We start from the raw sequence: 17,993 nt of genomic DNA on the forward strand, positions 1-17,993 counted from the left end.
ATTAAAAAGGCCCCTCAATATGCCGGCTTTGGTTGGATATGCTGAACCAAACAAAACTGGCAAAAAGCCATGCCAGTGTGTTTTAGCACAGCATTCTGGTGATCCAGAACCAGAGGTGCGACATACAATGGAGAGTTGGTGTCTGGGGTGACATATTTAACAGTTATTCCACGAAATCTAGTCGTAGATGAGCTGATAGCTGATGAGGTGCATAGCACCTCTCCAACTCTGAAGCATGGGTGTGGATCGATCATGCTTTGGGGTTGTGTTGCAGCCAGTGGCACAGGGCACATTTCATTGGTCGAGGGAAGCATGGATTCAAATAAATACCAGCAAATTCTGGAAGCAAACATCACACCATCTGTAAAAAAGTTGAAGTTAAAAAGAGGATGGGTCCTACAATAAGACGATGATCCCAAACACACCTCAAAATCTACAACGGAATACCTCAAGAGGCACAAGCTGAAGGTTTTGCCCGGGCCCTCACAGTCCCCTGACCTAAACATCATTGAAAATCTGTGGATAGATCTCAAAAGAGCAGTGCATGCAAGACAGCCCAAGAAACTTGTAGAACTGGAAGTCTTTTGCAAGGAAGAATGTGTGAAAATCCCCCAGGTAAGAACTGAAAGATTATTAGCTGGCTACAAAAAGTGTTTACAAGCTGTGATACTTGTCAAAGGGGGGTGTTACTAGGTACTAACCATAAATGGTACCCAAACTTTTGCTTCGGGCCCTTTTCCTTTCTTGTCATTTTGAAAATGTAAAAGATCTCATCTTATCTCATCTCATTATCTGTAGCCGCTTTATCCTGTTCTACAGGGTCGCAGGCAAGCTGGAGCCTATCCCAGCTGACTACGGGCGAAAGGCGGGGTACATCCTGGACAAGTCGCCAGGTCATCACAGGGCTGACACATAGACACAGACAACCATTCACACTCACATTCACACCTACGGTCAATTTAGAGTCACCAGTTAACCTAACCTGCATGTCTTTGGACTGTGGGGGAAACCGGAGCACCTGGAGGAAACCCACGCGGACACGGGGAGAACATGTAAACTCCGCACAGAAAGGCCCTCGTCGGCCACGGGGCTCGAACCTGGATCTTCTTGCTGTGAGGCGACAGCGCTAACCACTACACCACTGTGCCGCCCAAATGTCATCTCATTCATCTCATTATCTCTAGCCGCTTTATCCTTCTACAGGGTCGCAGGCAAGCTGGAGCCTATCCCAGCTGACTATGGGCGAAAGGCGGGGTACACCCTGGACAAGTCGCCAGGTCATCACAGGGCTGACACATAGACACAGACAACCATTCACACTCACATTCACACCTACGGTCAATTTAGAGTCACCAGTTAACCTAACCTGCATGTCTTTGGACTGTGGGGGAAACCGGAGCACCCGGAGGAAACCCACGCGGACACGGGGAGAACACGCAAACTCCGCACAGAAAGGCCCTCGCCGGCCACGGGGCTCGAACCCAGGACCTTCTTGCTGTGAGGCGACAGCGCTAACCACTACACCACCGTGCCGCCCCCGCCCAAATGTAAAAGATGAAAATAAAAAATTGTTTTTGCTTAAAATATAAAGGGAATGAGTCATCTTTAACTTTATGCCTTTTGGAGATCATTTCATCTTCAACTTGCTTAACTGTGCACAGTAACAGCAATTTTGACCAGGGGTGCCCAAACTTTTGCATACCACTGTATAGACACTCTATATGGAGGCATTTAAATTCACGTTAGTCTCGGAACATCAAAGCCTGTCAAAATCGTCACATCCCTGTTCCACAATGCCGGCTAGACCTTTTATATGGACACCGATCCCGGCTCTGTTACTATCAATCGTTCTGGTTCAGATTCAGAACAAAAGGACCATTTCATATTCGGACCTTTTACACAGAATGGCAGAATAAAGGTGCATCCTTCCCACCTTGAACAGGATGTGTGAAAGGGGCTACTGATATCAGATGACAGAGATTGGTTAAAAAATGTTATTCCAGGAACAGCACAATTATTTTGACCCAGCAACATGTCCTACTTATAGAAACTGGATGTGTTACAAGCACAACATAATGCAAAGCATGACGCATTTGTGTTTCGTTTTAGCAGTTTTGCTGAATCCTGACTGATAACAAAGCCAAAGGAAGGAGATCCTTCCACGAAGGATTATACTTGTGCATGTGTACCTGCACACACAAGTTGAAACTGAATCTTTTCAGTGAGTCGAATCATTTGAATCTATTCAGTTAAATGATTCATTCTGACTCGTTCAATGATTCATTGCATGGCTTGCTCAGATGTGCAGCCAGTATCTAAATCGAACGCAGACGATAAACATCTTGTTTAGTGTACAAATAGCTGATTGTGGTTGTCTTTATTTAATGACATTTTTTGTACATCTCTGTTTTAAAAAATAAAAGGATTTATCGATTCAAGAGGTGCAAATGTAGGTTAAGCATACATGCTATTAGAAATACCATAGAGTGCAAACACACAATTCACAGATTTCTGAGAATAAGGGCAGATAAATATATAAAATAAGTCTCTGTAAAATCTCATCTCATCTCATCTCATTATCTGTAGCCGCTTTATCCTGTTCTACAGGGTCGCAGGCAAGCTGGAGCCTATCCCAGCTGACTACGGGCGAAAGGCGGGGTACACCCTGGACAAGTCGCCAGGTCATCACAGGGCTGACACATAGACACAGACAACCATTCACACTCACATTCACACCTACGGTCAATTTAGAGTCACCAGTTAACCTAACCTGCATGTCTTTGGACTGTGGGGGAAACCGGAGCACCCGGAGGAAACCCACACGGACACGGGGAGAACATGCAAACTCCACACAGAAAGGCCCTCGCCGGCCACGGGGCTCGAACCCGGTCCTTCTTGCTGTGAGGCGACAGCGCTAACCACTACACCACCGTGCCGCCCGTCTCTGTAAAATGTATGTTTGATTTGCTGATGCTAGTCAGTCAGTCTTGGCTACAGTATGTGCAATTGTGGTTTGCAGTTGCAAAGTCTGTCAGAGGCAACTGAACAAAAGAAACAACTCAGTACATGGTGGTGACTGATACTGATCTTTTCATTCATTCATTCATTCATTCATAGTTATAAGAGTGATTCCACGCTTATGGGTACTGAAATGGGGACATGAACTTATTCACCTAAAACCATTTCTTTTTTTACCATCAGGTCACAAAACATGTAATCTTTAATGAATGATATGTTAAAAGATAACTTTAATTTTCTGAGATGTAATAAAAACATATTTATATGCCAAAGTCAAGCCTATGAGTTCCAAAATGATGTCTGTTACATTACTTCTGTTACGATTGTCCATCTCGCGTCTGTTACAAGTTAATTACAATCTAGCTATATACCATGTTAATCTTATTGAAAGAATGTGCATGTTTATTCTACTACACATGTTTATTAATTATATTTGCTAAAACATCACCTTCCTATGTTTCAAAAAGTAATTCTACATTGTTAAAATTGAGAATATATATGTCCACAACACTTCTGTTACGTTCTGACTTTGGCATATAAATATGTTTTTATTACATCTCAGAAAATTAAAGTTATCTTTTAACATATCATTCATTAAAGATTACATGTTTTGTGACCTGATGGTAAAAAAAAAAGAAATGGTTTTAGGTGAATTTTTAAAAATAAGTTCATGTCCCCATTTCAGTACCCATAAGCGTGGAATCACTCATAAAAAAAACAGTCAACTGCAAATTAAACATACACTGTAAAAAATGTCCGTAGAATTAACAGTGAATTTATGTAAAATCATGACATAAAAAAATTGTAAATACAAAAACAATGAAGCAGTGTGTAATTTACATCAATATACTGTAAAACTCCTAACCAAATGCCACTGTTAATTTAACAGTAAGAATATGTTGAATTGATCATATTTTTTTGTATAATTTACAAATTGTTGTAGTTTAAACACAGACAAACTGTAAGACTAAAACAGAATGTGATGGTTAAAATTACATCATTGCCCTGTTAAAAAAACAAAAACATGCCCACCATTGTGGCTCAGTCAACTAAGGTGTCATACGATGAATCTGGGGACCTGGGTTCAATTCCGACCTGAGGTCATTTCCCGATCCCTCCCCGTCTCTCTTTCCAGCTCATTTCCTGTCTCTGCACTGTCCTATCCAATAAAGGTGAAAAAAGCCCAAAAAAATTCTAAAAAATATATATATATCTGTCTAGTAGATCATTGCTTGTAACCATCATTTTGAATCATTGTTTATTGTACAATGAATATCCGTAAAATTAACAGTTATGTACTGATTATTGTACATTGAATAGCTGTAAAATTGAACATTTTCAAACTGTTGTTTTTACAAGTGTTGATATACCTTACCGTAAAGCCATATACACTGTCACTGTATTTTTTACGGTGAAAAAATGGCAACCACAGCTGCCAGTTTTTCACTGTAAATTTGACAAGATTTTTTTTTACAGTGTATCTACGTACATAGATACAGGCCATTTCGTCCAATGACCATTTCGTCCAATAGTTAAGACATTTCGTCCAAAGCCTTTTTCCTACGCACTATTGCTTATTTTATATTTCAGGTATTTGTTTGTTCGAAAAACGGAGGAATTCTCAATGGAATTTGACCGAAACAAAACAAATTTTTGCAAAATGAAAACGAAACCGGAAATGATGGGAATCAGCGAGTGTCAACTTCGGGCGTGTTCGGATGGGGCCGTTTGTGGGGAGAGATAGTTTTTATTAGACCACATTACATAGAAAATCCATATTCGCACTTGCCAGATATCCTTGGCAAGTGCGAGATATGAGATATGATATCCAGATATGAGAAAACGTGCATTTTCTGTCTTTATACAGGCACGCTGATGCCTCTTGATCATGTCCAGGTGAGCCTCATTAACAGCGCGTGTGAGAGTCCGCTCGGGTGCGTTCCGGACTGCACGTGTGCCGAGTGGACTCTCGCACGCACGCTGTTAATATGCACGCGCGCTTGCACATGATCAAGAGGCATCAGTGTGCCTATATAAAGGCTGAGAAAACGCACGTTCAATGCGAAGTATTATATCACATCAGTGCGCTTTACTGAGCCTTATTCTCCCGTGTAGATTCCCTGGGTTTCTGATCCTGTTTCCTGTTCTTAGTTTCTGTTTTTGTCTTTGCCCGATTTAGCCTGTTTGTGCCTTGCCCGACCTTTTGCTAGTTTCACGTTTACGAGATTGCCTAACGTTTTGGATTGTTTGCCTGTGTGTTTTCACAATTGTTAATAAACATTACTTCTGCACGTCTCCTTCCGCTCTCTGACAGTGGGAGGTACACTACCGTTCAAAAGTTTGGGGTCACCCAGACAATTTTGTGTTTTCCATGAAAAGTCACACTTTTATTTACCACCATAAGTTGTAAAATGAATAGAAAATATAGTCAAGACATTTTTCTGGCCATTTTGAGCATTTAATCGACCCCACAAATGTGATGCTCCAGAAACTCAATCTGCTCAAAGGAAGGTCAGTTTTATAGCTTCTCTAAAGAGCTAAACTGTTTTCAGCTGTGCTAACATGATTGTACAAGGGTTTTCTAATCATCCATTAGCCTTCTGAGGCAATGAGCAAACACATTGGACCATTAGAACACTGGAGTGAGAGTTGCTGGAAATGGGCCTCTATACACCTATGGAGATATTGCACCAAAAACCAGACATTTATGGCCCTTTTCCACTACCCTTTTTCAGCTCACTTCAGCCCGACACGGCTCGCGTTTCGACTACCTCAGAGCAGCACGACTCAGCTCGCTTCAGCCCTACTCAGCACCCAAAACTCGCACGGTTTTGGAGTGGGGCTGAAGCGAGCCAAACCGAGCCGAGTGGGGCTAGGGGCGTGAGGAGACACTCCCCTGTGTACTGATTGGTGAGGAGGAGTGTCCTCACATGCCCACACACGCCCCGCGAGCACGCTGGGTGTCCACCCAATGTGTCCACCCAATGTGTCCACCCAATGTGTCCACCCACTTCCAGCCAGCACGGTTCAGCGTGGTTGTAAACACCGTAAACCCAGAAGGAGAAGAATTACGAATTACGAGAATTTCTGAAGCCTTATGCGCCTCGCCTCATCTATATGCTCTTGCCAGTATCTGTTGGCGTTGTCGGTGACAAGAAGCCACAGCACCAAGACCTGCAACACTAACGACTCCATGTCCTCCATGTTTATTGTTAACTATTCGGGTCGTGAGACTACTGCTTAAAAGGTCACTGATGTCACTGTTTGCGCCGCCTAACGACATCACGTGACGTCCACCCACTTTCTCTAACTCCACCCAATGTGTCCACCCACTTCCAGCCAGCACGGTTCAGCGCGGTTGTAGTCGAAATGCAACTCCAACAGCCCCACTCAGCTCGACTCAGCCCAACTCAGCACGGCACGGCTCAGCCCAAATCAGCCGCGTTGGTAGTGGAAAAGCGGCATTTGTAGAATTTAGCTAGAATAGTCATTTACCACATTAGCAATATATAGAGTGGATTTCTGATTAGTTTAAAGTGACCTTCATTGAAAAGAACAGTGCTTTTCTTTCAAAAATAAGGACATTTCAAAGTGACCCCAAACTTTTGAACGGTAGTGTACATATAGGTTATTAGGTCTATAAATCGCGGGAGACGCAGTCATAAACCTGCTTAATGAACTCCTTTAAATGAATTATGATTTGTTTATATCTCGATCTTGTCGCACATATAAAATAAGTGATAGTGCGTATGAAGAAGGCTTTGGACGAAATGGCATTGGATGAAATGGTCATTGGATGAAGTGTCCTGATCCCATCTACACTGCACATCACATACATGCATTAAATCCCACTTGGGCTCTTTTATAACCACACTAGCAAACAGAACAGAGCCAAAGGAATAAACCTGGCTGTAATAAAAGCCTGTACTGATGGTCACGTAGAATCAGGACATTATAATCAGGAAAAATCGGGACAATAGCAAATAATTACCCATCCACTCATTCCCAGACCCTGAAGATACTTGATGTCTTTGATGTCTGTCAATGTGTTCATGGATAATGTTCTTTCAGCTGATGAAATTTTTCATTTGTAAGAGCTCTGGAGGATTTGGTGGGTTTTCCAAATAACCCACATAAACATTTGCAGCAGACGTTGGTCTTCTCACTTTTAACCCAGCAAATACTCATGTGCATCTGTGGCTGAGTTCTGAGCAACTCGAGCGCTTCTACAGTGCAGAGCATTGATCTGGGCTGAGAACCTGCATGGCCTTGTGGGAATCAGGAGGCCCTCTGTTGGTGTTAGTTGTGAACGACATCACAGGTGGCGTTTACAGACTTACTTCAGAGGAAGTGCTTAAATGTTGAGGTTAAATATAATTGCTAGGGACATAGCATAAGGGATTACTGGGGCTGTAGTCACTTATCATTTGTGGTGGCCTGGGAAAATCATTAACTTGGTGAAATTTCTACTATTCTACTCTTTCTAGTGCTATATAAGGATTTGAAATTTTTAGCTTAAACTACAGGCGGGCGGCACGGTGGTGTAGTGGTTAGCGCTGTCGCCTCACAGCAAGAAGGTCCTGGGTTCGAGCCCCGGGGCCGGCGAGGGCCTTTCTGTGCGGAGTTTGCATGGTCTCCCTGTGTCCGCGTGGGTTTCCTCCGGGTGCTCCGGTTTCCCCCACAGTCCAAAGACATGCAGGTTAGGTTAACTGGTGACTCTAAATTGACCGTAGGTGTGAATGTGAGTGTGAATGGTTGTCTGTGTCTATGTGTCAGCCCTGTGATGACCTGGCGACTTGTCCAGGGTGTACCCCACCTTTCGCCAGTAGTCAGCTGGGATAGGCTCCAGCTTGCCTGCGACCCTGTAGAAGGATAAAGCGGCTAGAGATGAGATGAGAGAACTACAGGCGTACACGTTTGAAATATGAATGCCTTTTGTAAATTTAATTTAAAAAATTAATGACACAAAGACACTATCTTGAAACAACTGCCATATATTGATTTAATTTGCAATTAAAAGAGAACTGAAGTCATTTTTAAACTTGCTTTATTTCTTAATTAACGTGTTATTCAGTTACGTTTTCGGTTTTAGTAACCTTATATCGTGACTCGTATTGGCAACTAATTGCAATTAAATATTATACTTATCGGCCTATTCGGTTTTTAGCCGTGTTGAATTTAGTTCGTTTGGTCCACGGCAGGCGTCGCTTATCCGTGCGATCTTCACGAGATTTGTGCGAGACTTCGAAACGTGAAGTGTCAGCCAGGTGTCAGTGCCGCCATTTTGAAAACTCTTTTCCAAATGAAATATTGCACAAAAACGAGTTTAAATGACGATTACTGCTTACTTTTTTCAAACTTTTCTGATCGCTATCAAAACATACAAAACCTCCAGCTTGATTACGTCAGCATTCGAAAGATGGCGCGCGCGTCTTTTGACAACGTTGGCAGATGTCGGTCACTTTGATTTCTGCTGTACGTTTTACTTCTGTCCTACGATGTCTCGCACAGGTCTCAACGAATCTCGTTTACGGCCATCGCTTTGACATATGGACTGATATATTACAGAGCATATTTCAAACACTCATAACTTGCTATAGCAGTGACAAAATAGCTATCAAAAATGCATTCCTATATTTAATAAAATGAGAAATACAATTTTGATGATAAAATTTTTTTTCCTTCAGTTCTCCTTTAATATAATAAATAAAAAACTTTATAAAATGTTAAAACATTTGTCTATCCATACACTACAACTTTTTGTAGCGTGGGTTCATTAAAGTGACTCCTCTGTTATCTAACATGATCTGTTTTTTTTCTTTTTTTTTTAAATTGGTCAGAACCAATGACTGTTAAAAAAAAAAAAATTATAACATGGACATTGTCTCTAAAAAGTGAAGCCACCACAGGTATAGCGCCCCTGCTGGCTGGCTGCAGTATAATGTGTAGCACCAACCATCTCCATATATTTTAATGACAAGAGCCGTTTTTTTCCACCCTGTGTCCGAAAACACTCACTCGTTCACTACTTCCTACACACTATCTAGGGAATTACTATATAGAGGACTATATAGTGAGCTCATTGGTAAAATGAAAAAACCCTTTCCGACACTACTCTGCCTCGACGTTATTTACGTCATTACTGTCACACAATTAAAACGTGCCAGATCAGTCGGCTGGTTTGTTTTCAAAATAATAAATACACACATATATTTTTCTGATAAATCCATATTATACTAGGTGTATTTCCCACATTAATAAATACAAAGTGCTTTGTGTCTGCTGCATCTTTCAGTTCTTTTAAATCAAGGCTGAATACTTTCTTCTTTGCCACTGCCTTTTATTAAATCAAATTTGAGGCTTTTGACTAACTTTTATTCTTGTATTTTATGTCTTCTTCTATTTTAGCTTTTTTCTATTCTCTTACTATTTTTAATTGTACTTGAATGTCTGTTTATAATGCATTTCTTCCTCCATCCATTCACCCCAACACACTTTCTTTTTTTCTTTCAGCGCAACTGAAATGAACCCTTTAGAATTTTCTATATTTCTGCATAAATATGATCTAAAACATCATCAGATTTTCACACAAGTCCTAAAAGTAGATAAAGAGAACCCAGTTAAACAAATGAGAAAAATATTATACTTGGTCATTTATTTATTGAGGAAAATGATCCAATATTACATATCTGTGAGTGGCAAAAGTATGTGAACCTTTGCTTTCAGTATCTGGTGTGACCCCCTTGTGCAGCAATAACTGCAACGAAACGTTTCCGGTAACTGTTGATCAGTGCTGCACACCGGCTTGGAGGAATTTTAGCCCGTTCCTCCATACAGAACAGCTTCAACTCTGGGATGTTGGTGGGTTTCCTCACATGAACTGCTCGCTTCAGGTCCTTCCACAACATTTCGTTTGGATTAAGGTCAGGACTTTGACTTGGCCATTCCAAAACATTAACTTTATTCTTCTTTAACCATTCTTTGGTAGAACGACTTGTGTGCTTAGGGTCGCTGTCTTGCTGCATGACCCACCTTCTCTTGAGATTCAGTTCATGGACAGATGTCCTGACATTTTCCTTTAGAATTCACTGGTATAATTCAGAATTCATTGTTCCATCAATGATGGCAAGCCGTCCTGGCCCAGATGCAGCAAAACAGGCCCAAACCATGATACTACCACCACCATGTTTCACAGATGGGATAAGGTTCTTATGCTGGAATGCAGTGTTTTTCCTTTCTCCAAACATAACGCTTCTCATTGAAACCAAAAAGTTCTATTTTGGTCTCATCCATCCACAAAACATTTTTCCAATAGCCTTCTGGCTTGTCCACGTGATCTTTAGCAAACTGCAGACGAGCATCAATTAACATTACCCAATGTGAGAGAGGCCTTCAGTTGCTTACACGTAGAAGTTACCCTGGGGTCCTTTGTGACCTCGCTGACTATTACACGCCTTGCTCTTGGAGTGATCATTGTTGGTCCACCACTCCTAGGGAGGGTAACAATGGTCTCCTTTGTTCGTGCCATGATACACTTCCACAAACATGTGTTGTGAAGATCAGACTTTGATAGATCCCTGTTCTTTAAATAAAACAGGGTGCCCACTCACACCTGATTGTCATCCCATTGATTGAAAACACCTGACTCTAATTTCACCTTCAAATTAACTGCTAATCCTAGAGGTTCACATACTTTTGCCACTCACAGATATGTAATATTGGATCATTTTTCTCAATAAATAAATGACCAAGTATAATATTTTTGTCTCATTTGTTTAACTGGGTTCTCTTTATCTAATTTTAGGATTTGTGTGAAAATCTGATGATGTTTTAGGTCATATTTATGCAGAAATATAGAAAATTCTAAAGGGTTCACAAACTTTCAAGCACCACTGCATATTGCTTGGTTAGTGACCATCGGTTGTACATTACTTTTCACGATGCATTGTGGGATACTATGTGTACACTATATAGGGTGTAACAATTCTCACTATACAGTCAGACAGTTCTACAAAATGGCAAACTCACTGTATAGTACACTATATAGTGAGTAGTGAGTGATTTCGGACACAGGGATGGACAGTGTCTCTAAAAAGTGAAGCCACCACAGGTCTAGCGCCCCTGCTGGCTGGCTGCAGTATAACGTGTATAATGCAGTGTAATGTGTAGCACCACCCATCCCCATGTGTTTCAGTGATGAGAGCCTTTTCTGTCCCATATCACTTTTCTCATCTTTCACTTTCCATTTACCATATCAAATTCAGACAATTTATTTTTCCTATGATGATATCTGCACGTTTTATTTTCCTCAGAAATCTCATCTCATCTCATTATCTCTAGCCGCTTTATCCTTCTACAGGGTCGCAGGCAAGCTGGAGCCTATCCCAGCTGACTACGGGCGAAAGGCGGGGTACACCCTGGACAAGTCGCCAGGTCATCACAGGGCTGACACATAGACACAGACAACCATTCTCACTCACATTCACACCTACGGTCAATTTAGAGTCACCAGTTAACCTAACCTGCATGTCTTTGGACTGTGGGGGAAACCGGAGCACCCGGAGGAAACCCACGCGGACACGGGGAGAACATGCAAACTCCGCACAGAAAGGCCCTCGCCGGCCCCGGGGCTCGAACCCAGGACCTTCTTGCTGTGAGGCGACAGCGCTAACCACTACACCACCGTGCCGCCTTTTCCTCAGAAATTAGTTTTTAAAATGTTGCATCATAAGAAAGCACGGATACACTTGGGAATGAAGTGATTGACAGCCTTAGTGACATGCTGGACCTTGGTATTGGGAGAACTGCATGGGCCTACCAAATGAGTAGATGTACCTGACTTTGACTCTCATCCATACTGCACAGACTCTGCCTCCAAATTTCACAATCAAATCAAATCAAAATCCTTCCCACGCCATGTGGCGCCGATCTCCATTTCCATAGCCCTCGGCCTCTCGCCTATTACATAGCTAGGGTTACAGTGGGGGGCTAGTCCTCTGGTAACCGCGAGAGTTTGACTCCCCACTCGCATCTGTATTGCAGTGTGCCTTGCCAGACGTACCATTTTTATGATGGTCTTTGGTATGACCCGACTGTGAGTAGAACTCATGGTGACTCCCGATCTCCCGACCGAGAGGCAGACACGCTAACCACTAGGCTAACTCGTGATAATTTTTTGATGAGGGATATCATATATGTTATTCTATCCACATTCACTGGATATGAGCAATTGCACGCTCTGATTGGCTAGTCTACTTCTAGGATATCAGCTCATATACCATGAGTAGAGAAAAACAAAATGGCGGACCGTGTTGCTGAATCAACCAAGGACAAAATAAAAACAGTACTCGAAAACAAAACCCCAAAAAATACCAAAAAAAAAGCAACAAAATATGGAATAAAAGTATTTGATCGTAAAAACGTACCTTTTTTAATTTTTCAAGAATTATCTCATCTCATTATCTCTAGCCGCTTTATCCTTCTACAGGGTCGCAGGCAAGCTGGAGCCTATCCCAGCTGACTACGGGCGAAAGGCGGGGTACACCCTGGACAAGTCGCCAGGTCATCACAGGGCTGACATATAGACACAGACAACCATTCACACTCACACCTACGGTCAATTTAGAGTCACCAGTTAACCTAACCTGCATGTCTTTGGACTGTGGGGGAAACCGGAGCACCTGGAGGAAACCCACGCGGACACGGGGAGAACATGCAAACTCCACACAGAAAGGCCCTCGCCGGCCACGGGGCTCGAACCCGGACCTTCTTGCTGTGAGGCGACAGCGCTAACCACTACACCACCGTGCCGCCCTTCAAGAATTATTATTATTATTATTATCACATTTTTCATAAATTGCTCCTGTCATTTGTTTACATTCTAAGCAGAAATGATTTTGTTGGATTTCACAAATTTCACAATGTGGCAGATTAACTGTGGCTTCATTTCTTTAGATTGGCAGGGCATGGAACCACATCGTCAGTGTTTTTTTACAGTCATTGGTCAAAACCTGTTGTTTTCTCATTTTCTCTCTCTTTTTTTGGCTGCTTGCCAGAATTCACTGATATCCAACGTGTTTTTCCAGGCCATTTCACACATGTTCATCTCTATATGAGCCCCACACAGGGTTTATGCATGAGATTCAGCATTTGATTCATCTTCCAGACGTGAACAGTATGAACTCAACATGGTGACAATGATAAGCATGAAAGATGCAGAAAGTGTTTATAGGGAAATAAATTAGAATTAGGGCTGCTACGTAATTAACTGAGAAGGATTTTGCCACTACAGTGCTAATCTTAATTTAACCAAGTAGCTGTGTTGCGCTTCCCTGGGTTTGGGATTAGAATGCACCTCTCTGCTTTTTCTTTTTCTTTTTGAGACAAAATGACAGAGAGAAATAAAGAGTCTGAGGCTGAATGAGAACACTGTGCTTCTTCTGTGAGAATAATAAATGCAGCAGAATGTAATACGCTCTGGGAAGATAGGAATACATTACAAGCAGCTGTTTCTTTACATCTAGTTTATTCGCGAGGTTACTTACATTTGTCGTATTAGGCAAAAACAGGACTGAACAAAATGAGGCCTGAAAATTAGAGGGGAAGAAGTCAATGTTCTTTACCTTTATATTTGAGTTCGTTGACTACAAATAAGCTCTGCAGTTCAAAGCTTTTTAACACTTGTCAACTTGCCATCAGTGATTTACAACATTTTTATAGCTGTTCAGTCGTTTTAAGTGAGGGATTGGGTCAGTATGACTTGTAGTTAAGCACTGTGTTCCAGTCTAATAAAAAATAATGGGGGAAAAAAGAAGAAAAATAAAGCATAAGCAGGAGTTACACCAGGAGTTACTTCCCCTCCCTCCCTCAACAAACCTAGACCACCCACATAGGCTATGATTGCTGTAAAGATACCCAAAAAACTCATTTGATGAGCCAAAGCTTGATAATTTATCATTTGTAGTTTAGTGTTAATTACTTATGGGTGGCACGGTGGTGGTGTAGCACTATCGTCTCACAGCAAGAAGGCTCTGGGTTCGAGCCCAGTGACCGACGGGTGCCTTTCTGTGTGGAGAACATCCTTTTTGCATGTTCTCCCCATGTCTGCATGGGTTTCCTCCACAGTTCAAAGACATGCAGCAGGCTTGTAGTACTTGAGTGCGACTCATGACTCAACTTGGACTTGAGCACTGATGACTCGGACTCGTGTATTAACTGCATTCGGACTCGTAAATTGGAGACTTAAATGATTTGCACCTGCACAGGATTAAGGCGCAATCGGCGTGCCTATATAAAAACTGTGAAAACACACTTACTTTGCGAAGTATTGAGTTGCGCTGCTGACACATTACCGAGCCTTACAGTGGCATGCTAAAGTTTGGGCACCCTTACTGAAAAGGTCTGTTACTGTGACTAGTTAAGTGAGCAGAAGATGAACTGATCACCAAAAGGCATAAAGGTAAAGATGACACATTTCTTTTCAGTGTTTTCTGCAAGATTTGTGTATTATTTTTGTTTTGTACAATTGGAGAGTGAAAAAAGAAAAGGAACACCATATGAAAGTTTGGGCACCCCAATACATTTGTGTTCTCAGGTAACTTTTACCAAGGTTCCAGACCTTAATTAGCTTATTGAGCTGTGGCTTGTTCAAATTCTTCGTTAGGAAAGGTCAGATGATGCAGATTTCAAAGCTGTATAAATTCTCTGACTCCTCAAACTTGTCCGTAAAATCAACAGCCATGGGCTCCTCTAAGCAACTCCCTTGCATTCTGAATAATAAAATAATTGATGCTCACAAAGCAGGAGAAGGCTACAAGAACGTAGCAAAGTGTTTTCAGGTAGCCGTTTCCTCAGATTGTAACGTTATTAAGAAATGACAGTTAACAGAAACAGTGGAGATCAAGGTGAGGTCTGGAAGATGAAGAAAACTTTCTGAAAGAACTGTTCACTGGATTACTAGAAAGGCAAATAAAAACCCCTGTTTGACTGCAAAAGACCTTCAGAAAGATTTAGCAGACCCTGGAGTGGTGGTGCACTGTTCTACTATGCAGCGACACCTGAACAAATATGACCTTCATGGAAGAGTCATCAGAAGAAAACCATTCCTGCGTCCTAGCCACAAAATTCAGCATCTGAAGTTTGCAAATGAACATCTAAATAAGCCTGATGCATTTTGGAAACAAGTCCTGTGGACTGATGAAATCAAAATAGAACTTTTTGGCCACAATGTGCAAAGGTATGTTTGGAGAAAAAGGGTGCCAAATTCCAGGAAAAAAAACCCTCTCCAACTCTGAAGCATGGGTGTGGATCGATCATGCTTTGGGGTTGTGTTGCAGCCAGTGGCACAGGGCACATTTCATTGGTCGAGGGAAGCATGGATTCGAATAAATACCAGCAAATTCTGGAAGCAAACATCACACCATCTGTAAAAAAAGTTGAAGTTAAAAAGAGGGTGGGTCCTACAATAAGACGATGATCCAAAACACACCTCAATCTACAATGGAATACCTCAAGAGGCACAAGCTGAAGGTTTTGCCCTGGCCCTCACAGTCCCCTGACCTAAACATCATTGAAAATCTGTGGATAGATCTCAAAAGAGCAGTGCATGCCAGACAGCCCAAGAAACATGTAGAACTGGAAGCCTTTTCCAAGGACGAATGTGTGAAAATCCCCCAGGTAAGAACTGAAAGATTATTAGCTGGCTACAAAAAATGTTTACAAGCTGTGATACTTGTCAAAGGGGGTGTTACTAAGTACTAACCATGCAGGGTGCCCAAACATTTGCATTGGGCCCTTTTCTTTTTTTGTCATTTTGAAAATGTAAAAGATGAAAATAAAAAAGTGTTTTTGCTTTAAATATAAAGGGAATGAGTCATCTTTAACTTTATGCCTTTTGGAGATCATTTCATCTTCAACTTGCTTAACTGTTCACAGTAACAGCAATTTTGACCAGGGGTGCTCAAACTTTTGCATACCACTGTATTCCCTTGTTTGGTTTCCTGAGCTGTGATTTCCTGTTTCTTGTCTTTGATCCTGCCGAGTCTACGATAGCCTGTTTGTGCCTCACTCGACCTATTGCCTGTTTCACTGTTTTACGATTTTGCCTGCTGTTCTGGATCGTTTTCCTGTCTTCACTTGCATTAATAAATACACCTTCTGCACTTACATTCATCTCCCAACCATCTCTGACAGAATACTTCACACTCCCTGACAGAGAGAATGCACATTCACCTGTTCATACGTCATGTTTAGGAACAAACTAATGTTAATGGCGCTAAAACAGCCACCGTCAAATGGTGCGGTTGGAGTGTTGGACTCGGACTCGACTCAGATCAATAGAGGAATCTACTCGAAATGTTTTTTAATGACTTGGACTTGACTCAGACTTGAACACTGGGGACTCGAGACTGGACTCAGACTCAAGGTTTAGTGGCTCGACTACAACACTGACATGCAGGTTAGGTTAACATGGGGGCAGCCATGGCCTGAAGGTTGGGCTGAAGTGCCCTTGAGCAAGGCACCTAACCCCCAACTGCTCCCTCGGGCGCTGTAGCATAGCTGCCCACTGCTTTGGGTATGTGTGTGTGCTCATTGCTCATGTGTGTGTTTACTGCTTCAGATGGGTTAAATGCAGAGAGGAAGTTCACTGTGTTTAAGTGTACGTGTGATAAATAAAGTTGTTGTTCTTCTTTTTAATACTTATCCTATAACCACTATGTAGTACATTGTCATTGACAACCATATTATGGCTTTGTTTATAACCCTGGTCTTCCTGTAACTTTGCACCATCAGAGCTTATTTCTTTACTGCCATTAGTCTCTTTGCACATTTATAGTTCATTTCTATCTATCTATCTATCTATCTATCTATCTATCTATCTATCTATCTATCTATCTATCTATCTATCTATCTATCTATCTTCCATTCAGTACTGCCACTTTTGCACAGTTTTTATTTTCATTCGCCACAATTCTTGTTTTTAGCACTATTAAAGGAGAACTGAAGGCAAATTTTTTATGATCAAAATTCTATTTCTCTCATTTTATTAAATATAGGAATGCATTTTTGATCGCTATTCCATCACTGCTATAGCAAGTTATGAGTGTTTGAAATATGCTCTGTAATATATCAGTCCATATGTCAAAGCAATGGCCGTAAACGAGATTCATTGAGACCTGTGCGAGACGTTGTAGGATGGAAGTAAAGCGTACAGCGGAAATCAAAGCGACCGACGTCTGCCAACGTTGTCAAAAGACGCGCGCGCCCTCTTTCGAATGCTGACGTAATCAAGCCGGAAGTTTTGTTTGTTTTGATAGCAATCAGGGAAGTTTGAAAAAAGCCGGCAGTAATCGTCATTTAAACTCGTTTTTGTGCAATACTTCGTTTGGAAAACAGTTTTCAAAATGGCGGCGCTGACACTTCACGTTTCGAAGTCTCGCACAAGTCGTGAAGATCGCGCGGATAAGCGACGCCTGCTGTGGACCAAACGAACTAAATTCAACACGGCTAAAAACCGAATAGGCCGATAAGTATAAAATTTAATTGCAATTAGTTGCCAATATGAGTCATGATATAAGGTTACTAAAACCAAAAACGTAATTGAATAACACGTTAATTAAGAAATAAAGCAAGTTTAAAAATGACTTCAGTTCTCCTTTAATGCACATTCACCTGTACAAAGCATATGTATTTTTATTGTTAGATTTTAATCTTTATATTATGTAGTCGGATTGTTCTTGGGAATTTTTTTAAATTCGATTTTATGTTGTACAGTGTGTCTTTTTTTTCTTTTTGCATGTCTGATAACTTGCTGCTGTAACATAATTTCCCAGCTTGGGATCAATGAAGCAAATCAATCAATCAATCAATCAATCAATCAATCAATCAATCAATCAATCTATCTATCTATCTATCTATCTATCTATCTATCTATCTATCTATCTATCTATCTATCTATCACAGCTCATAGTTGAAAT

General features: G+C 41.4%; 1 protein-coding gene across 1 annotated transcript in view; it reads left to right on the top strand.

Moving 5' to 3' along the window:
* evlb (Enah/Vasp-like b) overlaps positions 1-17,993 on the top strand; it is a 168,189-nt gene that overhangs the window by 106,897 nt on the left and 43,299 nt on the right. The gene's annotated exons all lie outside the window — the stretch shown is intronic.

Source organism: Neoarius graeffei, chromosome 3 (genome assembly GCF_027579695.1).
Source record: "Neoarius graeffei isolate fNeoGra1 chromosome 3, fNeoGra1.pri, whole genome shotgun sequence".
NCBI lineage: Eukaryota > Metazoa > Chordata > Actinopteri > Siluriformes > Ariidae > Neoarius > Neoarius graeffei.